Source organism: Mobula hypostoma, chromosome 9 (genome assembly GCF_963921235.1).
Source record: "Mobula hypostoma chromosome 9, sMobHyp1.1, whole genome shotgun sequence".
NCBI classification, from domain to species: domain Eukaryota; kingdom Metazoa; phylum Chordata; class Chondrichthyes; order Myliobatiformes; family Myliobatidae; genus Mobula; species Mobula hypostoma.
In genome coordinates this window covers 94,203,485-94,217,191 of record NC_086105.1, presented here as the reverse complement: position 1 = coordinate 94,217,191, position 13,707 = coordinate 94,203,485, and the positions used below count along the sequence as shown (strand labels likewise).

At 42.0% G+C, this 13,707-nt stretch overlaps 1 protein-coding gene across 2 annotated transcripts in view; it reads left to right on the top strand.

Annotated features, from left to right (window-relative positions):
* Nucleotides 1-13,707, top strand: part of lmf1 (lipase maturation factor 1) — a 784,937-nt gene that overhangs the window by 519,274 nt on the left and 251,956 nt on the right. The gene's annotated exons all lie outside the window — the stretch shown is intronic.

The window sequence follows — 13,707 nt, the reverse complement described above, 5'->3', positions numbered from 1 at the left end:
GAATAATATACTTATGATGTAGTGTCAAACATGCTACTGTGTGCCTTTGGGGAAAGAGGGTTAATCCCAGGCTATTCAGACTGTTCAGCTTCCTGCTCTGCACCTAACTGAGTAACCTGAGCTTCAGACTCTGCTACATCCTGTAGAGGCTTTTCTGTTGGCTGAATGTTAGCACTATATTTGCCTGAGGCACTTCCACCACTAACAAACTGCAACAGGAAGGCCCCTAAGGGGTTCAGAGTACATTCAACCACACAAATGAAGGTATGGAAAAATGAACTACCTTTCTGAGAAAATGTATTAATATCCCTTAAAGTGAATGTGACTCTTTGCTTCATTTGGCATGCGATTAACTTCCTTTTTTTCTGATGACAAGTTTCATAGAAGGAACCTGCACTCTCATGAATTTGAGATGTTTTCATTTTGCTGTATCACTGAAAATCATGCAAATTGGTTGGAACTATCACAAACAAGCTCTGCAATGCCCTCAATCAGCTGAGAAGGACAAAACCCCTTGGCTAGAGGTATTGTCAATACAACTTATGTTAGCAGTTGTGTGCCTTAACTGGATGGTTCATGAAAACATTTTAAGCACAAATTAAAGATCTCCCTGTGGCTATTAGCTTGGTTAAACATTTGTTAAATAATTTATTTAGATTAGCCAACTGTAGTTGAATTCATGTGTACATGGAAAAAAAGAGTTACTGCTAAAGCACGAAAGCAATTCATGCTATTTTATCATCTGTAGATACACGTGGACGCATATGATATGACTTTGATCATTGTGACTCTGATATTCTTTGTCATTTGAATATCAGCATGCTACTTCCTTTAGAGCAGGGGTTCCTAGGGGCCTTTCTTATGCCATGGAGGCTTAACATTAACTGAAGGCTCAGTGGAGCCCAGGTTGCGAACCCCAGTTTTAGAGATAATTAGCGAGCTCATTAACTACCTTTCATATTCTCAATGTCCCAAAGTGTTAAACATTGAAGTATTATAGTTGTCAAATAGCACTCATACAAGCCAAATGCAAACTTCCACATCTATATATTAATGACTACTTTTGTAATACTGAAGAATACATTTTGCTCTGAATTCCTAAGATATCCTGTTTTTCATCCAGTCCTACAAAATTATGCTAGAATCAAGCCAACATGCCACAGCAGCATACTTGTTCCAGTTCTGTGACTTACTACTGATTGCATCATCTGATCCATCTAAAATTAAGATTTATTGAACTTGCAGTGAAAATAGCTAATGTTAATAGCTATATAATTTAATATTTACTGATAAACAAATTTTCCAGAAATATTCATAGTTTATTAAAATCACTCTATGTGGTGTCTACCTTCTTCTAAGTTGCCTAATAATCCAACACTATTTGAACGCATTAGTATATGCAGCTACTTGCAGTCAGCCGTTTGCTGCTTGCTCCTTTCCATGTCCCTGGGAGTTAAATACTCCAAGATAATTCTATGAAGTATAGCTGACCCTGCAACAGGTACAGCAAAATGACTTGTCTTGAAAATCAGCATGTCAAATACAACTAAGTGATGTCATGGTTACAGACACAAACATGCTTCCCAATTTCACAGCCTTCTGAAGTGGCAATCCACCATACAGCTACAAGCAACTTGAGTCTGATTCAGCTCCTGACCCAGATCTGGGCCGTACCCTCCAAATATCTGGACTTGCCTTTTGGTTTTTTTGCACTACCTTACTTTCTCTTTTCTATTTTCTATTTATGATTTATAATTTAAATTTTTAATATTTACTAGTGATTTGTAATCCAGGGAGCGCGAAGTGCAGAATCAAATATCGCTGTGATGATTGTACGCTCTGGTATCAATTGTTTGGCGACAATAAAGTAAAGTAAAGCTCTTGATAGGACATGAACCTGGTGAAGTCATTTTGAAGGACAGGGAACTGTGACTCTTCAGCAAAAAAAATAGCAGATTTCTACCAGATGTACTATATTTACCCCGGAATAAAAGAGGTCCAGCAGGGTACCAATTTGAGTTTGGTAACTTGAACAACAAAAAAATTCCAATTATGCAACACTTTTAGTATCATGAGGTGCTGTAAACTATTTCGCAGGAGACTTTTCAAACAATATTCAACCTCAGGCTAAGTAGAAGCTTAATCAAAGAAGAGTTTTTAAATGAACTCAGGTATTTGCTGATGGGGTAAGGATGCATTAGGAGTATGGGACTGATACTTATAGATAGTGAACAAGAAGGGAACCTGGCATTTGCAGGACAAATTTGGGTAGAGGACAGTTCATTTGTGGAAAACATATATGATCAAGAGAAGATCTAGCTTGCTGTGGCCCTTACACTTGTCTATGTGCACTGTATTTTTTTTATAACTGTAATATTATACTTTTTGGTCTATTTCACTTTTATCAAGTACGTTTATGTACTTACATATGGGATGATCTCTCTGGATAGCAATCAGCTGAAAGCTTTTCACTATATCTCGGGACATAGAACATAGTAATCTACAGCATGTTACAGGCCCTTTGGCCCACATTATTGTGCTGATCATGTAACCTACTCTGGAAACTGCCTAGGATTTCTGTACCATGTAGCCCCCTGTTTTTCGAAGCTCCTTGTACCTATCTAAGAGTCTCTTAAAAGACATTGCATCGGCCCCTCCCACCTTTGCTGGCAGTGCATTCCACGCATCCACCTCTCTGTGTGCGAAAAAACTTGCCCCTGACATCCCCATTCCAAAAGGCAATTGGTGACATGCTGGCAGTTGGTTTGAGAGGTGATCAGAAAATGATGATGTTTGGCTCGGAAAAACATTGGAGAGAAGTGTTGGCAGTTAATTGGGAAGGTGATGTGGATGTAAAATGAGGAGAGACACTGGTTCTTATCTTAAGAGATGATCTAAGAAATGCGAGCCTTTGGTTCTGATAAGCATTGGTGGAGGGCCAATGTAGTGTTGAAAGACAATTGGTTGGAAGACAATTGGAGGAAATGCCTGTACACTCAGCCACTTTATTAGGTACATCTATACCTGCTCATTAATGCAAATACAGTGTATAATCAGCCAATCATAGGACAGAAATTCAATGCATAAAAGCATGCAGACATAGTCAATATGTTCATTTGTTGTTCAGACCAAACATCAGAATGGGGAAGAAGTTTGGTCTAAGTAACTTTGACTGTGGAATAATTATTGGTGCCAGTTGGGGTGGTTTAAGAATCTCAGAAACTGCTGGTCTGCTGTGATTTTCATGTACATCATTCTGTAGAGCCTACAGAGAATGACACAAGAGACAACAAAGCATCCAATGAGCGGCAGTTGTGTGGGCAAGAATGATTTGTTAATGAGAGAGGTCAGAGGAGAATGGCCAGACTGGTTCAAACTGACAGGAAATTGACAGTAACTTAAATAACCATGCATTAGAACAGTGGTGTGCAGAACAGCATCTCGGAATGCACAACATGTCGAACCTTGAAGTGGATGGGCTTCAACACCAGAAGACCACACTGGGTTCCACTCCTGTATTTAATAAATTGGCCACTGAGTGTACTTGGTTCTGAAGGGGATCGATAGACACACTGGCAGTCTTATGTTTCAGGTAGGGATCAGGTTCTGAAATGAGTGAATTTGGAGCTGGCAACATTTTAGTGGAGATTTGTGGTTGGTGAGGCAAGTGTTTAGCAAATTGTTCAAGTGGATGAGTTCTTGACTTATCTAGCAGATTACAGGAGCAAGCCCATTTTGTCTTGGGAGTGCACAATTTTGTCCCCACAGTGCTCAAAAAAGGATGCAGCACAGGAACTGATGTCATCTCATTGTTGTCATGATACATAAAGCTCATTATGTTTGTCAGGATTGCTCAAGGCAAAATTTCCCTGATTAAAATTTTAAGTGACATAAAATAACCTTGAAATAGTTGCTACTGTGCTTCAGTCTTTAAAAAAGCACATTTTCCAACTGAATTTCTCGGTATGCTATCAATGAAGGATTTGTTAGCAAAAGGGTAAAGTTAAACTGGTCATTTTCAAGTCAGTAGGCTGTAACTAGAAGGATGCCTCAGGAATCAGTAATGGGATAGATCTCAGCTATTTACAACTTATGGTATATTAATGATGTCATTACAGAGTAACGTTTCCACTTTTGCTGGTAAAAATATGAGTGGGAAATTAAATTGTGTAGAGGATACAGGTGTCTACAAATAGATGCACATTAAATGAAGATAGTTGATGGAGTATAATGGCAGGAAATTGATGTGTTCGTCTGTAGGAAAATAGAAAAGCAGTAATAAATGGACTAAGACCTAAATGCTGTTGTTCGGAGGAACTAGAGTGTTCAGAAATTAGCATGCAGGTATAGCAAGTAACTAGAGCAAATGATATATTTACCATTATTGCAAAGAGGGCAGATTACAAATGTTATTTTAACTGAATAGATTCAAGATTCATGATTCAACATTCAAAATTGTGTAATGTAATTTTCAGTACACAAGTGTAAAGGAGAACAAAATAATTATTACTCCGGATCCAATACAGCACAAAAAACACAATAAGATAAAGAACACAATAATAATAAAAGCAAACACAACAGATACAAAACATAAAATAGCTTGTGTACGTTGATTGTATGTCCATAAAGTGAGGCTAGGCACATGTGTCTGTACATAGGTGATTGACAGGAAATGATAAAATAGTGGTAGTCGGGGTCTGTGGCAGGGGTGGGTTAGGGGGTGAAAGTGTTGATTGGCCTTACTGCTTGGAGTAAGTAATTGCTTTTGAGTCTGGAGGTCCTGGTGTGGATGCTACATTGCCTCCTCCTTGATGGGGTGGGACAAACAGAGAATGGGCAGAGTGGTTGGAATCCTTCATGGCCCTTTTCTTGCACCTTTCTGTATGTATGTCCTTGATGGTGGGTAGGCTGCTGCTGGTAATACGTAGGTCAGGTTCGACTGCTGTTTTAGAGCCTTCCTATCTGCCACAGTGCAGTTTTCAGCTATGATTCATCTTGTTACAGTGCTGTCTACTGCACACCTGTAAAATAACATGAGTATAGATGTGTATAGACTAACTTTCTTCTGACTTCTCAGAAAGTAGAGGCATTGGTGAGCTTTCTTTACTGTGTACAATGTGTTCTGGTACCATGAGAGGATGTTCGAGTCGTGCATTCCCATGAGTTTGAAACTCCTTGCAGTTTCCACTGCCGATGTAAAAAGGGTTTTGTTGGTGCAAGTTCTCCTCAATTCAATAACCATCTCCTTTGTCTTATTGACACTGAGGAAGAGGTTATTTGCCTGGTGCCAGAACTTGAGCTCTTCCACCTCCTCTCTGTAGACTGTCTCATTGTTATTAGTGATGAGCCCCACTACCATTGTGTCATTGGTAAACTTCATAATGTGATTACTTGGGTGTCCGCCGTGCAGTCATATGTGAGTAGAATGTACAGCAATGGGCTCAGCACGCAGCCCTGCGGGTGGGGAGGGGAGGACACCTGTGCTGACAATAATTGGGAGGGAAGAGCAGTTGTGCACCCTGACTGTCTGAGCTCTTTAGGGCTTTGGTGAGTCTGGACCTAGGGTCTTGCATCTCGTTTTGGTCTCCTTAATTAGGGAATGGCAGGCTTGCCTTGGAAACAGTACAACAAATGTTCTTTGTATTCACTCCCATTGTCTAATAAGGTAAACGGGAGTGGAATGGGACTACACTCAAAAAGAATGAGAGCTGATCTCATTGCAATGCGCTGAGACTTTCAGTGAACTAGATTGTATGAATGTTATGAGGAGTCTTAAGACTAAAAGCCAAACACTTAGCATAATGTGTCAGCCAGTTAAGAATGAGAATTTGAGGAATATATTTCTCCCAAAGTTTTTTAAATCTCTGGAGTCCTCTAATTGAGAAACCTTTGGATCCTGAGGAATTGAGTGTATTCAAGATTGTAATGCTTCTTAGAAATGCTGGAGAATCAGTGGTAATTAGTTCTGACAGGAAGGTGGATTTACGGCCAAAGATAAGATCAATCATTATTTTTATTGAATGTGGAGCAAGCTCTAGAAACCGTATGGCCAAATTCTGCCTCTATTTCCGATGTTCATATATTCTAATTATTTGGATGAATCTTTTGCTCATTAAACAAAGTTATTTATACTGGGGTTTTGAATGTCAAAATATCCAAGCTGTTTGCACTATGAGTCTCATATGTTGATAAACTCCCTATTTCATTCCTGGTAATATATCTTAACTATAGCATTGGGAGATATTGTTTCTCACAACTATGATTTCAGGACTTTTTAAACCAATTAACATTGGGAATGTTGAACTGCCGTCTTCACCAATTTAATGGAAAAGTTAAATTGAGTATTGTAAAGTAAATCTGTTTTATTATTGTTGCCAGCAGCAATTTTTGCTCTGTTGTGTTAATGAAGATGATTATTAGATTATTGTTGTTCATTCATTACCACTTAAAAATGACTAAGCAGAATGGGGCTAGACTGAACTCCAACTACAAACAAGAGAAAATCTGCAGGTGTTGGAAATCCCAGCAACACACACAAAATGCTGGAGAAACTCAGCAGGCCAGGCAGCATCTATGGAAAAAAGTACAGTCGACATTTCAGACCGAAACCCTACAGCAGGACTGGAGAAAAAAAAAACGAGGAGTAGATTTAAAAGGTGGGGGAGGGGAGAGCGAACCACCAGGTAATAGGTGAAACCTGGAGGGGGAGGGATGAAGTAAAGAGCTGGGAAGTTAGTTGGTGAGATGACGTGAGAGGGGAAAAGGGGATGGGAAATGGTGAAGGTAGAGGGTGCGGTTTTGGGGGATATTACCAAAAGTTTAAGAAATCGATGTTCATGCCATCAGGTTGGAGGCTACCCAAATGGAATATAAGGTGTTGGTCCTCCAACCTAAATATGGCCTCATCACGACAGTGGAGGAGGCCATAGGTGGACGTATTGGAATGGGAATGGGAAGTGGAATTAAAATGGGTGGCCACTGGGAAAGGGCTTCCTTTCCTCCACCATCAACGCTGCTTCAACCGCATTTCTTTCATTTCATATATATCTGTTCTTACCCCATCCTCCCGCCACCCTACCAGGGATATGGTTCCTCTTGTCCTCAGCTACCACTCCACCAGCCTCCGTGTCTAGCGCATAATTTTCAGAAACCTCCACCACCACCAACGGGATCCCACCACCAAGCACATCTTCCCCTCCCACCCCCACTTTCTGCTTTCCACAAGGATCGCTCCCTATGTGACTCCCTTGTCCATTTGTCCCTCCTGCTGATCTCCCTCCTGGCACATATCCTTGCAAGTGGAGCAAATGCTACACCTGCCCCTACACCTCCTCCCTCACTACCATCCAGGGCCCTAAAGAGTCCTTCCAGGTGAGGCGACACCTCACCTGTGAGTCTGTTGGGGTCATTTACTGTTCGGTGCTCCCAGTGTGGCCTCCTGTACATCAGTGAGACCCACCGTAGATTGGGAGACCGCTTCGCCGAGTATCTACGCTCCTTCCTCTAGAACAAGCAGGATCTCCCAGTGGTCACCCATTTTAATTCCACTTCTCATTCCCATTCCGATATGTCCATCCACTCAAATCCACTTTCTTACATAGCCACAGAAAGCTTTCACCCCTTGCTTATCAAGTGCCTGCCTCAGCTTTGAAAATATTCTAAGACTACTTCCAATACACTTCGAGAATTCCCTGATATGGAAAAACATTATCTCATTTCTATAATCATTATATAGTTATGTATGTTATATACATATATATAGTTAAATGGTAATAAATTTGACTTGATTTGACTGAGATTACAGTATTGTTGGAAAATACCCCCCTTTTCCATATCAATCCATGGGCACCTCTACTGCGGTGATGAGGCCACACTCAGGGTAGAGGAGCAGCACCTTATATTCCATCTGGATAGCCTCCAACCTAATGGCATGAACATCGTTTTCTCAAACTTCCAGTAATTGCCCCCTCCCCCCTTCATCATTCTCCATTCCTGTTTCCCTCGTACCTTATCTCCTTACCTGTCTATCACCTCCTTCTAGTGCTCCTCCCCCTTCCCTTTCTTCCATGGTCTTCTGTCCTCTCCTAGCAGATTCCCCTTCCTTCAGCCCTTTATCTCTTTCACCAATCAACTTCCTAGCTCTTTACTCCACCCTCTCCCACTTTCCCGATTTCACCTGTCACCTGCTACCTTGTACTTTTTATCCCCTCCCCATCTTCTTATTCTGACCTCTTCTTTTTTTCCAGGCCTGATGAAGGTTTCGACCCAAATTGTTGACTGTTTACTCATAGGTGGTGCCTGGCCTGCTGAGTTCCTTAAGCATTTTGTGTGTGTTGCTTGGATTTCCAGCACCTGCAGATTTTCTCGTGTTTGTGGAACTAGAGAAGGATGTTTGGTTCAGGTTAAGTTGGAGAAGAACATTGGGTCAAAGGCAGCTGATTGGATGATCTCAGTCTCAGGGAACAAGCATGTGTCAGATGCGAGAGCAGAGTAAGCAGAAGAGAGAGGCTTATAAGGACTTTAGGAGTAGAGAAAAACTGCTGCTTTTCTTTGCAGTCCTGAATAATCTTGGTATGAGAAGCAGTTTTAACTTTACCTGGTACAGAGAGGTCAGTGGTTAATAAATGACATATCCCTTCAACACTTCTATCCTCCCCATCTCCTTCTATCCTTATTACCTGTGGGCACACTTACTTCCTGTCCACAGTGAAAACACAAACACGAGGGATTCTGCAGATGCTGGAAATTCAAGCAACACACATCAAAGTTGCTGGTGAAAGCAGCAGGCCAGGCAGCATCTCGAGGAAGAGGTACGGTTGACGTTTCGGGCCGAGACCCTTCGTCAGGACTTGGCCAAAACGTCGACTGTACCTCTTCCTAGAGATGCTGCCTGGCCTGCTGCATTCACCCGCAACTTTGATGTGTGTTGCTTGAATTTCCAGCATCTGCAGAATCCCTCGTGTTTGCGTTTTTAAATTCACTACTGCGAAGCCTCTTCCGGTGATGCCTACACTGAAGAAGTTTAAATCTTCTCTTCGACGGGAGTTCAGTGAAGCCATCTCTCACTGCTCCCCATCTGTAATTTCTTCGGCTCTTCAACTTTTCGATCACATTTTGACTCAGACTCGCTATCACAGCCATATATCCTTCCTTGGAACGTGCCTCCGCCGCCAACTTACTCATTTTGGCTTTAGGATTCGTTTTCCAGCCTCTCAATTTGGACCTTCTGAGGATCCCAGGTACTCACATTTTATTGACTCTGCCTCTCATCGCTTCTCCCGTCAAGCTCTGAAGGCGACCCTGTCCGCCATGAGGAGGTATTTGGTGTCCCTATCCCAGACCCTTCCACACCTTCGGGACACTTTCTTCGCCATTTGTAATGGTCCTACCCGTTATTTGATCCTCCGTCGGATTCATGCCTGCCGTCGCCGTTTTTTTGACTTTGTCATGTTAGGCAAAGATCGCAAGATCTTACATCTGCAGACCCCAGAGCCTGCTGGCCCTGACGCTAGCAGGCATGAACTTCAGATTGCAGCCCTTGCCACTGATCTCGCCAGCTCCAACACCTCAGGGCATATTTAAAACCCGGACTCCAGCAATGACCATGGACACCTTCAAAGCAATTGCGCAACCACCAACTGCGACTCCAGCCTTGAACTCCAGGCCGGGTCTTCATGTGCCGCTATTGTGACTCCCGTCTCCCCTTCCCCCACCACCAATCTGCAACCCCGTCTCCCTCAGATCCCACCGTCAGCTCCTGGGCCCACAGAGGCTCCATCTTCCTCTCACCCCAACCCTCTCCTCTCCACTGACACACCCAGCCTCACCCCTCCTCCCTCTGATCCCAGCTCTCATCCATGCCGGGTCTTTACCATCCCCTCTGACCTTCAGCTGTCTGAGGCAGAACACTCTGCCTTCAGTAAGGGCCTCACCTTTGTCCCCCTTCGCCCACACCTCAGCGAGTTCTGCATTTGCCATGACACTGAACTCTTCTTCCGCCGTCTCCGTCTCCTAGCCTACTTCTTCCGCAAGGACTCTTCCACCCCCACCGATGACCCCTTCTCCCGTCTTCAACCCTCCTCCTCTTCATGGACACCCCGCTCTGGTCTTCTGCCTGCTCTGGATCTCTTTATTGCTAACTGCCGATGGGATATCAACCGTCTCGACTTCACCGCACCTTGTTCCCATTCCAACCTTACTCCTTCCGAACGCTCTGCTCTCCACTCCTCTGCACTAATCCTGAGTCCTGATGAAGAGTCTCGGCCCGAAACGTCGACTGTACCTCTTCCTAGAGATCCTGCCTGGCCTGCTGCGTTCAACAGCAACTTTGATGTGTGTTGCACAGTGAAAACAGTAGTGTTTGTAAAGTGGAATCTTTGTCACTTCATGTTGGCTCAGAATTTCCATGGTTTCTCATGAGAAGTAAATTTGGTTCTTCTGTTAAAGATTGGCATAGCTATTTTCTCTTCCCTACATAGTGCATCACTAGCTTGGTCACATCACTTGGTGTTCTGAGCTGCCTAAAAAAAATGTTGGAACCAGCTCTGAGGAGAACATTGGCCTGGCAGATACAGTGCAGGTACAGAACAACTGTACCTGTCCAGTTTTAGGAAGAAGGTAACCAGGAAAGTCGGTTCCAGAAAAGTTTGGAAGAAATAATGCTGTATTTTTCTGGGATCAAACTTTACACCACAAAGTTCCCATGCCATGATCCTCTCCATTAAGAGGAAGAGAGTACCCACCTACACTTGACATTCAATAGCATCAATATCTCCGAGTCACCTACCAATGCCAAGAGTGACTCTTTTTTTTTATCATTCTTGGCTTCATCAGTTAATCAACTGACTGACTTGCAATAAAACTTAAAATGAAACAAAACCTTAAAACCTTCTGACTGAAACTTGGGATTTTCTGGCAATATGCCATGGTGATTCTTAGGTATTCCTTTTCAAACTGCAAGCTTCAAAGTATCTATGTTGACACTTTAGTTGAATACTAGGAGAATGATGCATTGTTGAACTTGTTTATTATCAATGAAAAATTAAACCAGGGCTCCCTTTTTTCCCGTCTTGGAGGTAAGAGACTTTACTTCATTAGGAGTTTGAAGAGATTTGGTATGTCAACAAATACACTCAAAACCTTCTATGTACCTTGAAGAGCATTCTGACAGGCTGCATCACTGTCTGGTATGGTGGGGTGGGTACTGCACAGGGCCAAAAGAAGATGCAGAGGGTTGTAAATTTAGTCGGCTCTATCTTGGATACTAGCCTACGAAGTATCCAGGACATCTTCAAGGAGCATCTTCACAAAGGCAGTATCCATTATTAAGGACCTCCAGCACCCAGGGCATGCCCTTTTCTCATTGTTATCATCAGGCAGTAGGTACAGAAGCCTGAAGGCACGCACTCAGTGATTCAGGAACAGCTTCTTCCCCTCTGCCATCCTATTATTAAATGGGCATTGAATCCTTGAACACTACCTCACTTTTTTAATATATATTATTGCTGTTATTTGCATGATTTTTAATCTATTCAATATACATATACTGTAATTGATTTACTTTATTATTATTATTTTCTTTTTTTCTTCTTTTTATGCATTGCATTGAACTGCTGCTGCTAAGTAAACAAAATTTCATGACACATGCCAGTGATAATAATCTGATTCTGATTTATTCCATTTTATTGAGAAAATCAAGTATGTTCTTCTGAAGTCATGGCTTGTTGGCAATGGATGGGGTAAAAAATCAGGCAAGCTGCTTTGTCTTTGATTGTATCATGTTCTTAATGTTCATTGGAGCTATACTAGTAGGTGGAGAGTATTACATCACACTTTTGACTTTACTTAGTAGATGAAGGAAAACATTTGGAGTTTCAAGAAGTGAGCAACTATCCTTATGGTAACTGGCTTCTGACCTGATCACCTGGATATTGATCTGAGGAATTCTTGCAACGATATCTAGGGCTGGTATAATTGACCAACAGTAACCACAATCATCTTCCCCCCTCCCTTTTCAGTCCTGAAGAAGTCGACTGTTTATTCATTTCCATAGATTTCCTCCAGCATTTTGTGTGTGTTGCTTTGGATTTCCAGCATCTACAGACTTTCTCATGTTTATCATTTTCCTTTGTGCAAGTTTTGGCTCCAACCACCAGAGTGTATTCCCCTTGATGGATTGACTTCAGTTTGACCAGAGTTTCTTGATGCTGCACTTAATATAAAGGGTATCCACTCTCACCTCACCTTTGGAGTTGAATGCAGACTTAATATAAAGGATATCCACTCTCACCTCACCTTTGGAGTTGAACCCTTTGGACCAGATTTGGATCAGAGTTCTGAATTTTGGACATGAGCAGTACTGATGATTCCATTGGGGCATCTGTGTGCAGATTTATTAGTAAGTTTCACTTGATAGCACTGTTGCTGACAGATTCTATTACTACTTTGATGCTTGAGGATAGGGTTGATCATAATAAGCCAGACTGTATTTGAACAGCTTCTGTGACGAAGATATAGCTTGTCAGTCGTCCATGATATCTGGCAGATGCCATGATTTTAACTTTACAGGAACAGCTCAGCTAGAGGCGCAGCTCGTTCCCGAGCACAATCTTTATTGCTATGTTAAACAGGTTGTCATGTCTCATAATCTTTGATGTATTCAGTGCTTACAGCCATTTCTTGATGTCATATGGAGTAAATAGAATTGATTCGAGATTGCTTCAGTGAAGGTGGTGATTTCATGGAAGCCAAGATGGATCGTTCATTTAGCATTTCTGTTTAAATGTGGTTTTAAATGGCTCAACCTTGTTTTTATCACAGTCCATAAGAGTGTAAGACATAGGAACAGAATTAGGCCTACCAGCCCATCAAGTCTGCTCTACTATTCTATCATGGTTGATTTATTATCCCTCTCAACACAATTCTCCTACCTTCTCTCCATGACCTATGACAGCCTTAAGAACCTTAAGAATCAAGAACGTATCAGCCTCTACTTTAAATATATCCAATGACTTGGCCTCCACATTTTTTTATAGCAGTGAATTCTATAGATTCACCACCCTCTGGCTAAAGAAATTCCTTCTCATCTCTGTTCTAGAGGGACATCCGTCTATTCTGAGGCTATGCCCTCTGGTCCTAGATTTCCCCACTATAGCAAATGTCCTTTCCAAGTCAACTCCATCTAGGCCTTTGTATGTATATTCAATAGGTTTCAAAGAGATTGTCCATCATTCTACTAAACTCCATTGAGTACAGTCTGAGAGCTATCAAACACGGCTCATAGTTAACCCTTTAATTCCCATCATAATTCTCATGAATCTTCTCTGGGCCATCTCCAGTGCCAGTTCCTTTTTTAGGTATTTCTGAGAGTACAGCTGTGTCAGGTGGTTTCTTGACCAGTCTGTAGGACAACTCCATCACTTTAGACACCAGTCATAGATGCTCGTGAGAAGGATCAACCTGGCTGAAGTGACATGGCCATATCTGAATTTGATGTCTAATTTCATCTTTTTGAGCTTTAATATAGAGTTGCTCATTGGGTCACTACAGAGTTAACCACATTGGTGCATAAAGTCATGGAATCATACTGAAAGAAGCAAGCTTTTTGACCCACCATATCTATCCTGGCCAGGTAGGAATGAGACCTGGAGGACATTAGTGAGTTTTATAACAATCCAGTAAATTTATGATCATTATTACAGTTTACAT